At 42.2% G+C, this 12,240-nt stretch overlaps 1 long non-coding RNA gene across 1 annotated transcript; it reads right to left on the bottom strand.

Moving 5' to 3' along the window:
• Positions 1-6,611: 6,611 nt before the first annotated feature.
• Positions 6,612-12,020, bottom strand: LOC141141443 (uncharacterized). The gene is made up of 3 exons (XR_012244083.1): positions 11,903-12,020; positions 6,955-7,109; positions 6,612-6,750 (listed from the first exon to the last, which is right to left on the bottom strand). It is a non-coding gene; the product is annotated as an uncharacterized lncRNA (long non-coding RNA).
• Between the last annotated feature and the right edge of the window lie 220 nt (positions 12,021-12,240).

Below are 12,240 nucleotides of genomic sequence, written 5' to 3'. Positions count from 1 at the left end.
TGATGGGGGAACCTGGTGTATGGGGCACACTGATAGCAGAACCTGATGTATGGGGGCACACTGATGGGGGTACATGGTGTATGGGGCACACTGATGGGGGAACCTGGTATATGGGGGCACACTGATGGGAACACCTGATCATTTGAATCTCCCTCCTGGGGAAGCAATCAAACTCTCAGCTCAGGAACCCTGATCAGTCCAAAACAATCAACAAACACTCCACTCACTACAGTGGAGCCAAAAAAAAAAAAAACTAAATTTACTTAGCAGCCTATGAGGACATTACAATATATATATATATATATATATATATATATATATATATATAGCGGTGTAGTTGCCACTAGTAACAAACATCCAGCAAATCACCCCGCTGCCAGACTCTCATATATCATTTGCAGAGACAATAAAAAGTATTTGCTGTGTTTTGTTTTTGTTTATTGGGGAGTACAACTTGGTTGAAGAAAGGGGTATATGGGATGTCCATAGGATAATTCAGTTTGCCATCATATTTATGGATTCTTTCAGATTAGCACATAATTTGAGCCTGAAGGAAGGATATACATGTTGTAAAGCTACAGTCTTTTTCCTGCATCACCATGCAGACTATAGCTCCTCCTCTGCATAATTCCCGCAGACTATTGCTTCCAGAACTTCCTCACCCATGACTGTGTAAGGATGAGGACATCACTCTTGAACGTGTAAGGGTGATGTTCCCAGAAATCCTCTTCTCCTCCTGCACAAACTTATACTGTAGTTACTGACGTAATGTCACATCTTCTTCTTTAAGCAAAAAGGGACCCAATCTGAATAGTTCCTATAGCAGGCTCTGGATGCTCGCCACTACTAGGCCAGAGGCCTGCAGCACCTCTCCCTGGAGGCCTAGCAGTTTAGAAGCACATGTTGGATGGAGGACTACTGTTCCCAGCCAGCCCAGCTTGCAAATCCTGTGCCCTCAGGCCACATCGATTTGACACATATCCCCACAGTCTCTCCTCTGATCCAAGACTCCTCATCACTGACCATTTAATGATGAGGACTTTGCTAATGACCGTGTAAAAGCAAAGTTCCCTCACAGACGTCCTGGCACATCAGGACCTCCACTGTGGTACACTCACCGACCTTTCTCTGCCCTGAGTCCTTGATGGAGAACTTGACCAGACCAGTGGCGTAGCGTGGGTTGTCAGCACCTGGGGCAAGGCAAGTAATTTGTGCCCCCCCCCCCACCTGTACACTTTTAGCACTCCCTGAGTCCCTTCTAAAACAATAGTACTGACCTACCTGATTCCTATACTGACCACTACACTAACCTACTTGATTTCAACACTGACCAACCTGATTCCTTTACTGACCATTACACACTACACTGACCACTATACTATACCGTCCACTACACTAAGAACTACACTGACCACTATACTGTCCACTACACTACACTACACTGACCACTACACTACACTGACCATTACACTGAGAACTACACTGTCCACTACACTACACTGACCACTATACTGACCAGTACACTACACTGACCACTATACTGACCACTACACTACACTGACCACTACACTACACTGACCACTATACTGTCCACTACACTATACTGACCACTATACTACACTTACTAAACTACACTGACCACTATACTGTCCACTATACTACACTGTACACTTTACTGTCCTGCTACAGTCTCCCTACACTGACACTACATATACGGCGCCTCTCTCTCCACCCCCCCCCCCGTGTCTATCCATTCCTCACTTTCTGGTCCTGCATCGGATAGGATAGGAGGAGGAGGAGAAGACAGCGGCCCCGGTGGCTCACAATTTCCAGTGCTTGTTGTCTCCCCCGCTCTCCGGCCGCCATGTTCATTGTTTCCCGGCGCACTGTGATTGGGTGTATGGGGGTCATGTGCGGAGGTGGACTTCAGGAGCAATCACGATCACGGATAGGCCAGCCCCACACCGCACATGACCCCCAAACGCCCAATCACAGGGCGCCAGACACTGAACATGGCGGCCGGAGCGCGGGGGACACAGGAAATTAAAATTAGGAGGACGCAGCCAGTAGTGACACTACTGGCATGAAATTGTGCCCCCCTAAATGTCGCACCCGGGGCCACGGCACCCCACGCACCCCCCACGCTACGCCACTGGACCAGACCATACCTTCCAACAGCTTCACCTGCCCCTCTGCTCCAGGAGTTCCTTATCGATCACTGCGTAATGATAAGGAGAAAGCCAATGCCCATGTAAAGGCGAAGTTCCCTCACAGTTCTCCCTGGGCCTCCTACTGCGATCGCGCACCCCACCCCCCCAAGTTAGGGATGCCCTCCTGTTGCTGTCTAGTATTCCATTCTCCACTTCACTCAGCTGTCAACTCCCCCCAGTGGCATGTTACCTCAGCTTATATAGGAGGCCCGTCCCCTGCCAATACCAATTGGGGATTGGTCAGGGCTCCCACATGAGCTGCCTGACACTCCAGTCCCAGGCCCTGCCCTTCTTCCAGAACATTCTCCCTGTAAGCAGGGGAGGTGCCTCAAAACTAGAGCACAAGTGGTCACACCCACTGCTACACTAACCACTCCCAGCCCCCCCAAACAGACAGGCCTAGCTTGCATCATAAGCCTGCCTAAATTTACCTGTGCTGACAAGTGACAACCTTTCTAGCAAAAATCCTATTATTATCACCTACCTATTGGTAGAGGGTGTTACATATATATATATAGAGAATAAAATGGCAAATAGTGATCTTCTATAATTATCCCTGTAGGAATGATATCAGTGGAGGCTAGGAGGTATAGTATTGTTTTTAGCATTGTCATATGTAATGTATATTACGGTATATTATTTTAGTTTTGTAATTAAATTGTAATTTTAACTAAATAATTATCTTTTTAGACTCTGATATATGATTATAATGTGTGGTACCATCAAAGTACCAGGTTCCCTCTTTTTTTGTACTTTGTGGGTACAAGGACTGTTTGCAGTGTATGCTATAATTAATTTTCTACTGATCTAAAACAGTGGTCTCCAATCTGAGGCCCTTTGCTTGCTTTTATCTGGCCCTTATTGGCATTATTCTTGCCACTGACACCAACAATGGGGCATAATTCTTGCTACTGACAAAAAAGTAAGGCACTATTGCAGTACAAACACCAATTATCTCTCCCCCTAATACCAAAGATGTGCCATTGTTTACTCCCACTGGTCATAGTCTGGCTCCCCGAAAGTCTGAAGGACAATAAACTGACCCTTTCTTTAGAAAGTTTGAGACCCCTGATCTAGAAGACCAGCAAACCAAAAACTAGCTTGAAAATGTTATTAATTTCTTTAGCAAGGATCATAATAGTGTGAATAATATGCAGCAGTTAAGGTATCTGGGTGCTATGATAAATGTTCTAATAAAATAAGATAATAAGTAGGGGTGCGGTGATGGTGGTCGAGGTGGTCATGGCATTTTGACACTCCAGGTGGCAAACACAAGGCCCGCGGGCCGAATCTGGGCCACCATGTCTTGTTATGTGGCCCGCACAGCGGCCGCCAGCCTCCACCTCCTGTTCTCATCAGCTGCTTTCCGCTGTCACAAACAGGTCTCCTTGGCAACCATAAACACTTCCTCCACTCTCCTCCTCAGTCTCTCCAGCGGCGCCGGCTGTGTGTGTAGCTGAGCGCATGTGCTGTCATCGATCTGGCATAGCCTGTCATTGGCAGAGGTACCTGATGGCTTCGGCAGCTGTGTGTTCCAATCTACATCCAGCGGCTACAGCTTGAGGGAGGGGTTTTGAGGACTTGTAGCAGTACTGGCCATTCTTGTAAATGACATCTTACATCAGGTAGGAGAGAGTACATATGTGAGGTTTGCTTTGAAGGTCAGGAGGAGAGGGGGGAGGACTCTGGAGGTTGTAGGAAGATGTGTTTAGAGGTGGGGGGATGGTGGCAGAGTGCTGGGTGCAGGGGTCAGAAGCCTGGAGGAGGGGTGGAAGTGGGATGTTGCACATTGGGCACAGTGCACCCCTGAACCCTGCCCTCTGTACATCGCGCATCCCTTAACCCTGCCCTCTGTATGTAGCGCACCCCTGAATCCCTGCCCTCTGTATGTAGCACACCACTGAATCCCTGCACTCTGTATGTAGCGCAACCCTTACTCCCTGCACTCTGTATGTAGCGCACACCTCAATTCCTGCACTCTGTAGCGCACCCCTCTCTCCCTGCACTCCGTACGTAGCGCACCCCTCACTCCCTGCACTCTGTACGTAGAGCACCCCTGAATCCCTGCCCTCTGTACATAGTACACCCCTCACTCCCTGCACTCTGTATGTAGCACACCCCTCAATCCCTGCACTCCGTACATAGCACACTCCTGAACCCTGCACTCTGTACATAGCATAATCCTGACATAATCCTGAACTCTGCACACTGTACGTAGTGCGACCCAGATACAACCGGCCCTTTGAGGGCAACTACACAGCTGATGCGGCCCTCAACGAAATTGAGTTTGACACCCCTGCGTTACAGTGTGCATGGACTTGTTGCAGGAGTTTAACCCTTCCAGTTTACTCCTCTTCCAGCTCCTCTTGACCCCAGCCCCCATGCTGAAAGTGATAGGGAAATCCAATTAGCCACAGAGATCTAAAGGTCGAGCTCCTGGACGCCTGCTGTGCTTTAGATATCCACCTAGGTCACCTTGATGGTGGTATAGCCCTAACAATGTCCTCTTTTAGTTGATTACCCTGAACAGATGTAGGTTTTGGACTGAATTTCACAATAAGTACTTTCCACTAGATAAAATGGAAAAGACCTGTGATTCCGACATGGCAGTTATTATTGTAAATGAATATGATGTTGTATTTGACCAGAAGCCTGTAAACATGTACAAACACACAACTGTATAATGCAGAGAATTAGCCTAAGGTGTAAGATGAAAATAGCAGCCCTGGCAGCAAAGTTATGTGTTTAAGCCTCTGACTTTTCCAGTGGAGGAGAAAGAGATACATTTACAAAGTACAATATGATCATCTTGTGCAGCTCATTAAAAAGCACAAGAGTAATAATAACATATTTTATAAGGAACACAAAGCTATAAAAGAAATGCCAAGAATTTTCATATGTTTTTTACAATTTTATTGCATATATAAAAAAGTAAAATAGGCAGGACATGATTCACTTACTGGTTTCTATTTGGTTCCAGTGTTTTGCTTCTGTATTACTAACTCTGTGAGTCTTCTTCACTATTACCAGGTCAATCCTATACAGTATATGTAGGAGTATGTAGTATCTATTAAGTATAATAGATATAAGGTACCTACTAAGTACACAAACCTCTATAAGTCCATTCTTTTTTTTTAAATACTGTTAGTAGATAATTTATTGACGGGCTTCAACCTATTGTAAGCCAAGCTACATATGTTCATATGTTACATTCAGGACCAGGAAATATGTCTGTCTGGTACTGAATGTGAGTAACCTGAGCTAATATGCACATATAAATTTCAGTTGTCACATCAATATTAGTGTATTAGTACTACAGTTTTACTTTCACTAAGTTGAACACATTTTAATCTGTTTTGGATAAATTTAGAAATGGTTACCTAAGATGAGATTTTTATTTCTATATGTGCCCCTGTTCTGTTGTGCCCACAGCTCATTCATATTGAAATCCATCGGTACTTCATTCATATGCAAGTCCTCCCCTTACTCCAAGGCAATTCAGCACATTGCTAGTCTTTGCTTGTATGTGGTAAGATGCCAGAACAGTGCCTCTGTAGGAGGCAAAGCCAGGTCCCAGTCTGGAGCTGCAGCAATGTTGAGAAGAGAAAGAAGTGAAAGAGAAAGTGAGAGGGAGTGTCACGATCAGGGGTCAGCCTTGAAGACCAGTTGCTATAGCAGTAGCAGGACTACCACCAACCAGCAGGATAGGTACACAGACAGTCACCCTGATGGGGTCAGTAGTTTGTAATGCAGGTTTCAGAAGCCAGTAGTAATTTGTACAGATTAGAGGGGTCCATAGTACATACGTTTAGGGGTCAAAAGTGTGTAATGTATATGCACAGATCAGTAGCAAGAAAATTAAGGGTGCAGGGGTCAGAAATAAGTAACGCAGAGTGCAAGGGTCAGTAGTACATAACACACATTTCTCTTTACTCCACCTGTGACGTGTGGGTGACACCTAGCAAAGGGATCACCGCTTCTCACCCTGACTCCTCACAGCACTCACACCCTGTGCTAATCTTCCTGTCTTTGCTACCCCCCCCCCCCCCCCATTATCATTGGCAACTCTTCCTGACTCACAGTTGTGACATCTGTGACTTGTGACATAGTGAAGTGAACACTGTTAGCTGAGTACTGAAATCATGTGCTGGAAGCTTCTTGTTTGCAGCAATAGCTTTGCTTTAATGGAGAAATACAGAACATGTCTTACAGCATGAGAAGCATGAAACAGGAACTAACCACAAACAAGCACACTGAACTTAGATAGACGGTACATCCTGTCATGTCATAGAATACACACTATAACACTATAATACTGCAGCGCCACCTGCTGCATAGATAAGTATAATGCATACAGTATATAGTTCACAGTACTTTACATTCCATGCTGTTGTCCTTCCAACACCCCTTCTCAACAGCATGTGCTTTGTCAAATTATATTTAGCTTCTTCAGGAAATAACTATTATGTTCCTTCAACAAAGGCTTGGTGAGTGCATCGGCAGTCATCTCCTCTGACGGGCAGTATATATCTCTGGAAGGCTGCAGAGGAGCAGGACAACAATGTGGTTATCTTTGGTGTACTCTCCGAAGGCACGCAGCTGCTCTATGATCTCTAGAATAGCATTCATGTGGTCACACATTTGCTGGCCTTTTTTTAGTCTCATCTTCTATAGCTTTATTATCAAAAACAGCTTACTGTTTATACTTGAACATTCATGCAGTTTTTTAATGAAGTCCACATACCTTTCGCCATTTTCTCTGTACTTATGTGGATAAGCTGGTCATCTTCCACTAATAAGCTTATGGTTGCTTTTGCCTGTCTATCCCTCCTGTCCCAATCCTCCATCTTTCCATTTGTTGGTCTGTCTGTATTCAGCACTTGCCACAAGTCGACCTTGCTGAGAAACATTTCTAGTTTAAATATCCACAGCTGGTAATTGGCATTGTTTAACTTTGCTATTGCAAACTTCACATCTGAACTACTTGCCATCTTTCAGCAGCTTGTATACAGTACTCACTGACTCTGTAGAATTCTTTCCAGTGCCTGGGGATGCCTAGGTGCCTGCTGGGTGGGCTGGGCATATAACCTTTTAGCTGAGTGTTGAAATCATGCGCTGGAAGCTTCTTGTTTGCAGCAAAAGCTTTGCTTTTATGGAAAAATTACAGATCGTGTCTTACAGCATGAGAAGCATGAAACAGGAACTAACTACAAACAAGTGCACTGAAGTTGTAGAACAGTACATCCTGTCATGTCATAGTATACACACTATAACGCTATAACACTACAGCGCCACCTGCTGCATAGATAAGTATAATGCATACAGTATATGGTTCACAGTACTTTACATTACATGCTGTTGTCCTTCCAACAAACACCTGGCAGTGAATCATGGCAGTGCCTTCCTGGTTCTGTCAAACAGAGTGGGGTAGCAGCGCATGGAGGAATTTTTATTCTGAGCGCTGAGAATGGGGCGGCAGCAATTTGGTATGGCAATCTCTGCTGGAGTAGCTGCATTAGAGGGCAGGGAAGTTTTTGGGGATCTAACAGACCCCCCAATATCTCCATAAAGAGGACTTGGCACCTGCCCATGCTATCATATAGGGGGCTTGTTAACCCTCTTTTGATGGCAATAAAATAAAAAAAATGTAGAGTGCAAAAAAAAAAAATGTATAAAATAAATAAAAATACTTAAAAAAATTAAACCACCCCTGTCATCCCCGCACACACACCATAAAAAAGTTCAGTATAGGGCAATCACATCTGTGTAACATCAATTCCACCACACGTGAGCTATTAACGCAAGGTCAGAGTGAGAGCAATGATTCTAGGGCCTTAGTCCATGGTTAACTCTAGACTGATGACTTATAAAGGCTTTTAAAGCATCACCTATGGAGAATTTTGGGTACTGACATTTTTGACAATTGCTCAATTTAAAAACCTGACATGTTTGGTATCTAGTTACTCAATCCACCCCTTTTTTCATATTTTATGAAAATATTGGGTACAATATTATGTTCATTTGCACTACAATTCATTTTAATGTATTTTTTTATTTTTTCCTGAAAATATTTGTTTGATAAATAACTGCACAAATATTGTGTAAAAAAAATGCAAATACAACCATTTTATTCTCCAGGCCCTCTGTTTTCAGTAAATATATAATTTTTTTTTGGGGGGGGGGGGGGGATTACAGTAATTTCTAGCAAAAAATGGAGATTTTAACGTATGCAAAAAATGAGAAAAAATTGCCTTGGCATAGAAGTGGTTAATCAAACCTATTATATTTGTGGTTGAATTCTGTATATGCTATAGACAATAATCAGACCTAATATACTTGTATACTCGTGTATATTTGTAGCACCCTCCTAGTTAGGCTGCTAGGTAAATTTTGTTTTTGGCTCCTGCTGTAGCTAGAGGAGCAGAAGATGTTGGGTCTGGTCTGTTCAGGGCTCCACAGACTGAGAGCTTGATTGCTTCCCCCTGCCTATAGAAAAAGTTTTTAGAGCTTAGGGAGGAAAAATTCAAATGGTCAGCCTGAATATTGAGTAGGGCCTAGCCAATCCCCAGGGGGGAGGGGTGTGCCCAGTTGGTGGATGGGATGCTGTTAAATAGTCTGAAGCCCTGATGAGATTGTTGCTTTTCCCTCCTGAAGAAATGGATCAGTGAGCTGAGAGGGGGCTGCTTGCCCCTGGTGCCCTTTTGGTCTAAATGCTGGACTACTCTGCAGGAGGATGCATCTATGGACTGATCATGTTTCAGGATTCTGTGAATAGAGCCACCTTTCTGTGGTGCACCTCAAGTCATGGTCCCTAGCTGTGAACCTATAGAAGAGAGAGAGAGAGAGAGAGAGAGAGAGAGAGAGAACTATTCAGAGCTTTTGGAATATCTCACACGTTTCTACAAAGAAGCAATAAAATACAAAAAGACAAACCCCTAGACTGTTCAAAGCTGGAGTAAATGGTTGTTTTTTGTATGCTTGGCTGCTTCTGTACAGTTTTGGGAAAGAACTGCTTAAAGCTGCTACTACAGGGGTAACGCTACATATGAGTAGTCTATACAAAATAGTTAAAGCATACTTGTGATACCATTTTATATATGCTATATGTCTTTATGAAACCTAATATATTTGTGATTTGATGCCATATATACACTATACACAATAAAGGTCAAACATTATATTTGTAATTTTAACCCCAGTGTGAATCATACACTAATTATTTTTATTTTTTGAGCCATATGGTTCCCAAGAATTAAGATGTTTATACTTGCCAGTAGACTTTAAAGGAGCAATGGTAAATGTTTATTTTAGCATGTGCGTTTTACTGTAGGCTAATTTATAATTGTCAAATGATATTTAGATTTCACATCAGTTAAGGGTGTTTCTTCTCTTCCTGGGAACCAGCTCTAGGGAATTGGTTTTGTGCCGGTTTTAGTCTCACCTCTTATAAGAGATGCTTCTTAGATTAAGTCAGGTTTATTAGGTGATGCATCCACGTGTTAATAGATGCATACTCTCCTTTCATCTGTAGTACAGAGCACCTTTATTTGTAGTACAGTGATATCATGTAACATTTTTGTCTAATAATATGTAAAATTATCTAATTTCTTATGACCAATATGTGACATTGTTAGACAAGGCTGGTATAGTGCATAATGATTCCTTATTCCTCTGCCTCCTCTGTGAGTCCAGATAAATGTACCTACTGCGTGTACTGCATTGCGCTGACATAATTTTGCTTTAAGAGGCCTATAAAGCTCTAATTCTATTAGTGATCCATATAGAAAGGTTCAACAGTACAGTTATCTTTGCAGTTTTAATTTTGAAAAAGTTGCATTAGACTACATTTATTAACCACTTCAGCTCTGGAAGATTTACCCCCTTCCTAACCAGGCCATTTTTTGCAATACAGCACTGTATTAATTTAACTGACAATTGCACGGTCGGGCAATGATGTACCCAAGTAAAATTTATACAAAATAGATTACAGCGCACACATACAAAAGTGACATTTATCCTGCAAGGCTAGTTAAAAACACCTGAACATATTCAAAAAAATACAGGGGTTTGGTCACACTATATGGTCATATAGTGCTAAGCCCACTTACTGCGACAAAGTACCCCGATTAGTGGGTCCTACCCTAGTAATAGAATGAAAGATCCTGCCATGGGAGCCAAACTCTTCTATGTGGGAGACCTGAAGGGATTCCTCCTATGCACTGGTGGCCACTAAGGACCCACTAATCGGGGTACTTTGTCACAGTAAGTGGGCTTATATGACCATATAGTGTGACCAAAACCCTGTATTTTTTCGAATACGTTCAGGTGTTTTTAACTAGCCTTGCAGGATAAATGTCATTCAATTTGTCATTCAATAAATTGTCAATGTGTGCGCTGTAACCTGTTTTGTACTGTTTGTTGGTCTTATAGCAGCACCATCTTGAATTTAAACGCATTTTAGGGTGTGCCCCCCAAATATATTTTTTTCAAATAAAATTTATGTCCATTTTTCCCACAAATAGAGCATTCTTTTGGTGGTATTTGATCACCTCTGCAGGTTTTATTTTTTGCACTATAAACAAAAAGAGAATGACAATTTTGATAAACAACAATATTTGTTACTTTCTGCTAAAAAACATATCCAGTAAATAAAGTTTAAAAAATCTAATTTCACTTTAGGCCAATATGTATTCTGCTACATATTCTTAGTAAAAAAATCCCAATAAGCGTATATTGACTGGTTTGCACAAAGGTTATAGCGTCTACAAACTATGGGATAAATTATGGAATTTTTAAATTTATTTTTTCTACTAGTAATGGTGGCGATCAGTGGCTTATAGTGGAACTGTGATATTGCAGCGGACAAATTGGACAATAACAGAAATTTTGCACTTTTAAAATTTTTTGGGGAACAGTGACATTATTAAAGTGATCAGTGCTAAAAATATGCACTGTCACTGTACTAATGACACTGGCTGGGAAGGGGTTAACATCAGGGGCAATCAAAGGGTTAATTGTGTGCCTAAAATGTGTTTTCTAACTGTGGGGGAGGTGCTTTTACTAGTGGAAGGCATGGATCGTGTTCCTGCTTTACAGGAAAATGGGATCCAAGCCGTCTGTACTGACAGAACGGTAATCTGCCTTGTTTACATAGCCTACATCTTCCTGTGTACAGAACGATCAGCTCCCACTGTGTTCTCCTTGTCAGGTATAATACCTGACAAAGAGAAATTTGTGTTAACCAGAGATTGCGGCTAAAATATGTTCAACTTTCAAATAGTATGTATGTTTATAGATATTTTCAATTCCTACTGGTTGAAAAATAAGTAACACAGCTTTCTTCAACTATAACTATGGTGTTTTATAAAACCCGGTGAAAAGAAAACTTTCCCAAACATTGTATTCTATAAACTGTTTACAACGTTATCATGGGTTTTAATAATTGATTTAAAAGGCAAAGTTCACAAACTGCTTTACAACACAGCAAACAACAATTTGCATTTAAAAATACACAAATAGGAAACAAAATAAAACAATTATAATCAAAAGTCAATGCAAAGCAATCATAAATGAATGTGTTTAACACAGACCTTGCATGCAAAGTCTGCCTATGTTGCAGCTCTCTACTCACTGAATAAGAAAATAATAGCATAAAAAATAAAATATCACAAGAAAAATATAAAAATACTCACCTTTCATCCCAGCTGCATCATATAAGGAACAAGTGATGTCACTGCCTTATTGCTGGAACTTCTGAAAGCTCAAAATCACAAATCTCATGGGAAGATGCTCTAGCACTGTGTAAGAGTTAATTTTTGTGAGATTAAGGCTGGGTTCACACCGCAGCATGGAGTAGCTCACAGCAGGGGTGCGGTGCGTCCACCGAATTTTTGGCTGAATTCAGACCTAAAACAGACTAGAAGACTTACAGGACTCCTGTGCAATTCGCACCAGAGCTGCTCTAGGGACTTGTGATCTGGCTCCATAGAGAGCCAGACATGCGAATTGGATGTGGTGGAAAATCCACATC

This window comes from Aquarana catesbeiana, linkage group LG04, assembly GCF_042186555.1.
Source record: "Aquarana catesbeiana isolate 2022-GZ linkage group LG04, ASM4218655v1, whole genome shotgun sequence".
In the NCBI taxonomy this organism is placed as follows: Eukaryota; Metazoa; Chordata; class Amphibia; order Anura; family Ranidae; genus Aquarana; species Aquarana catesbeiana.
Note: the sequence above shows the minus strand (reverse complement) of the source record. Positions and strands in the feature narration are given on the sequence as shown.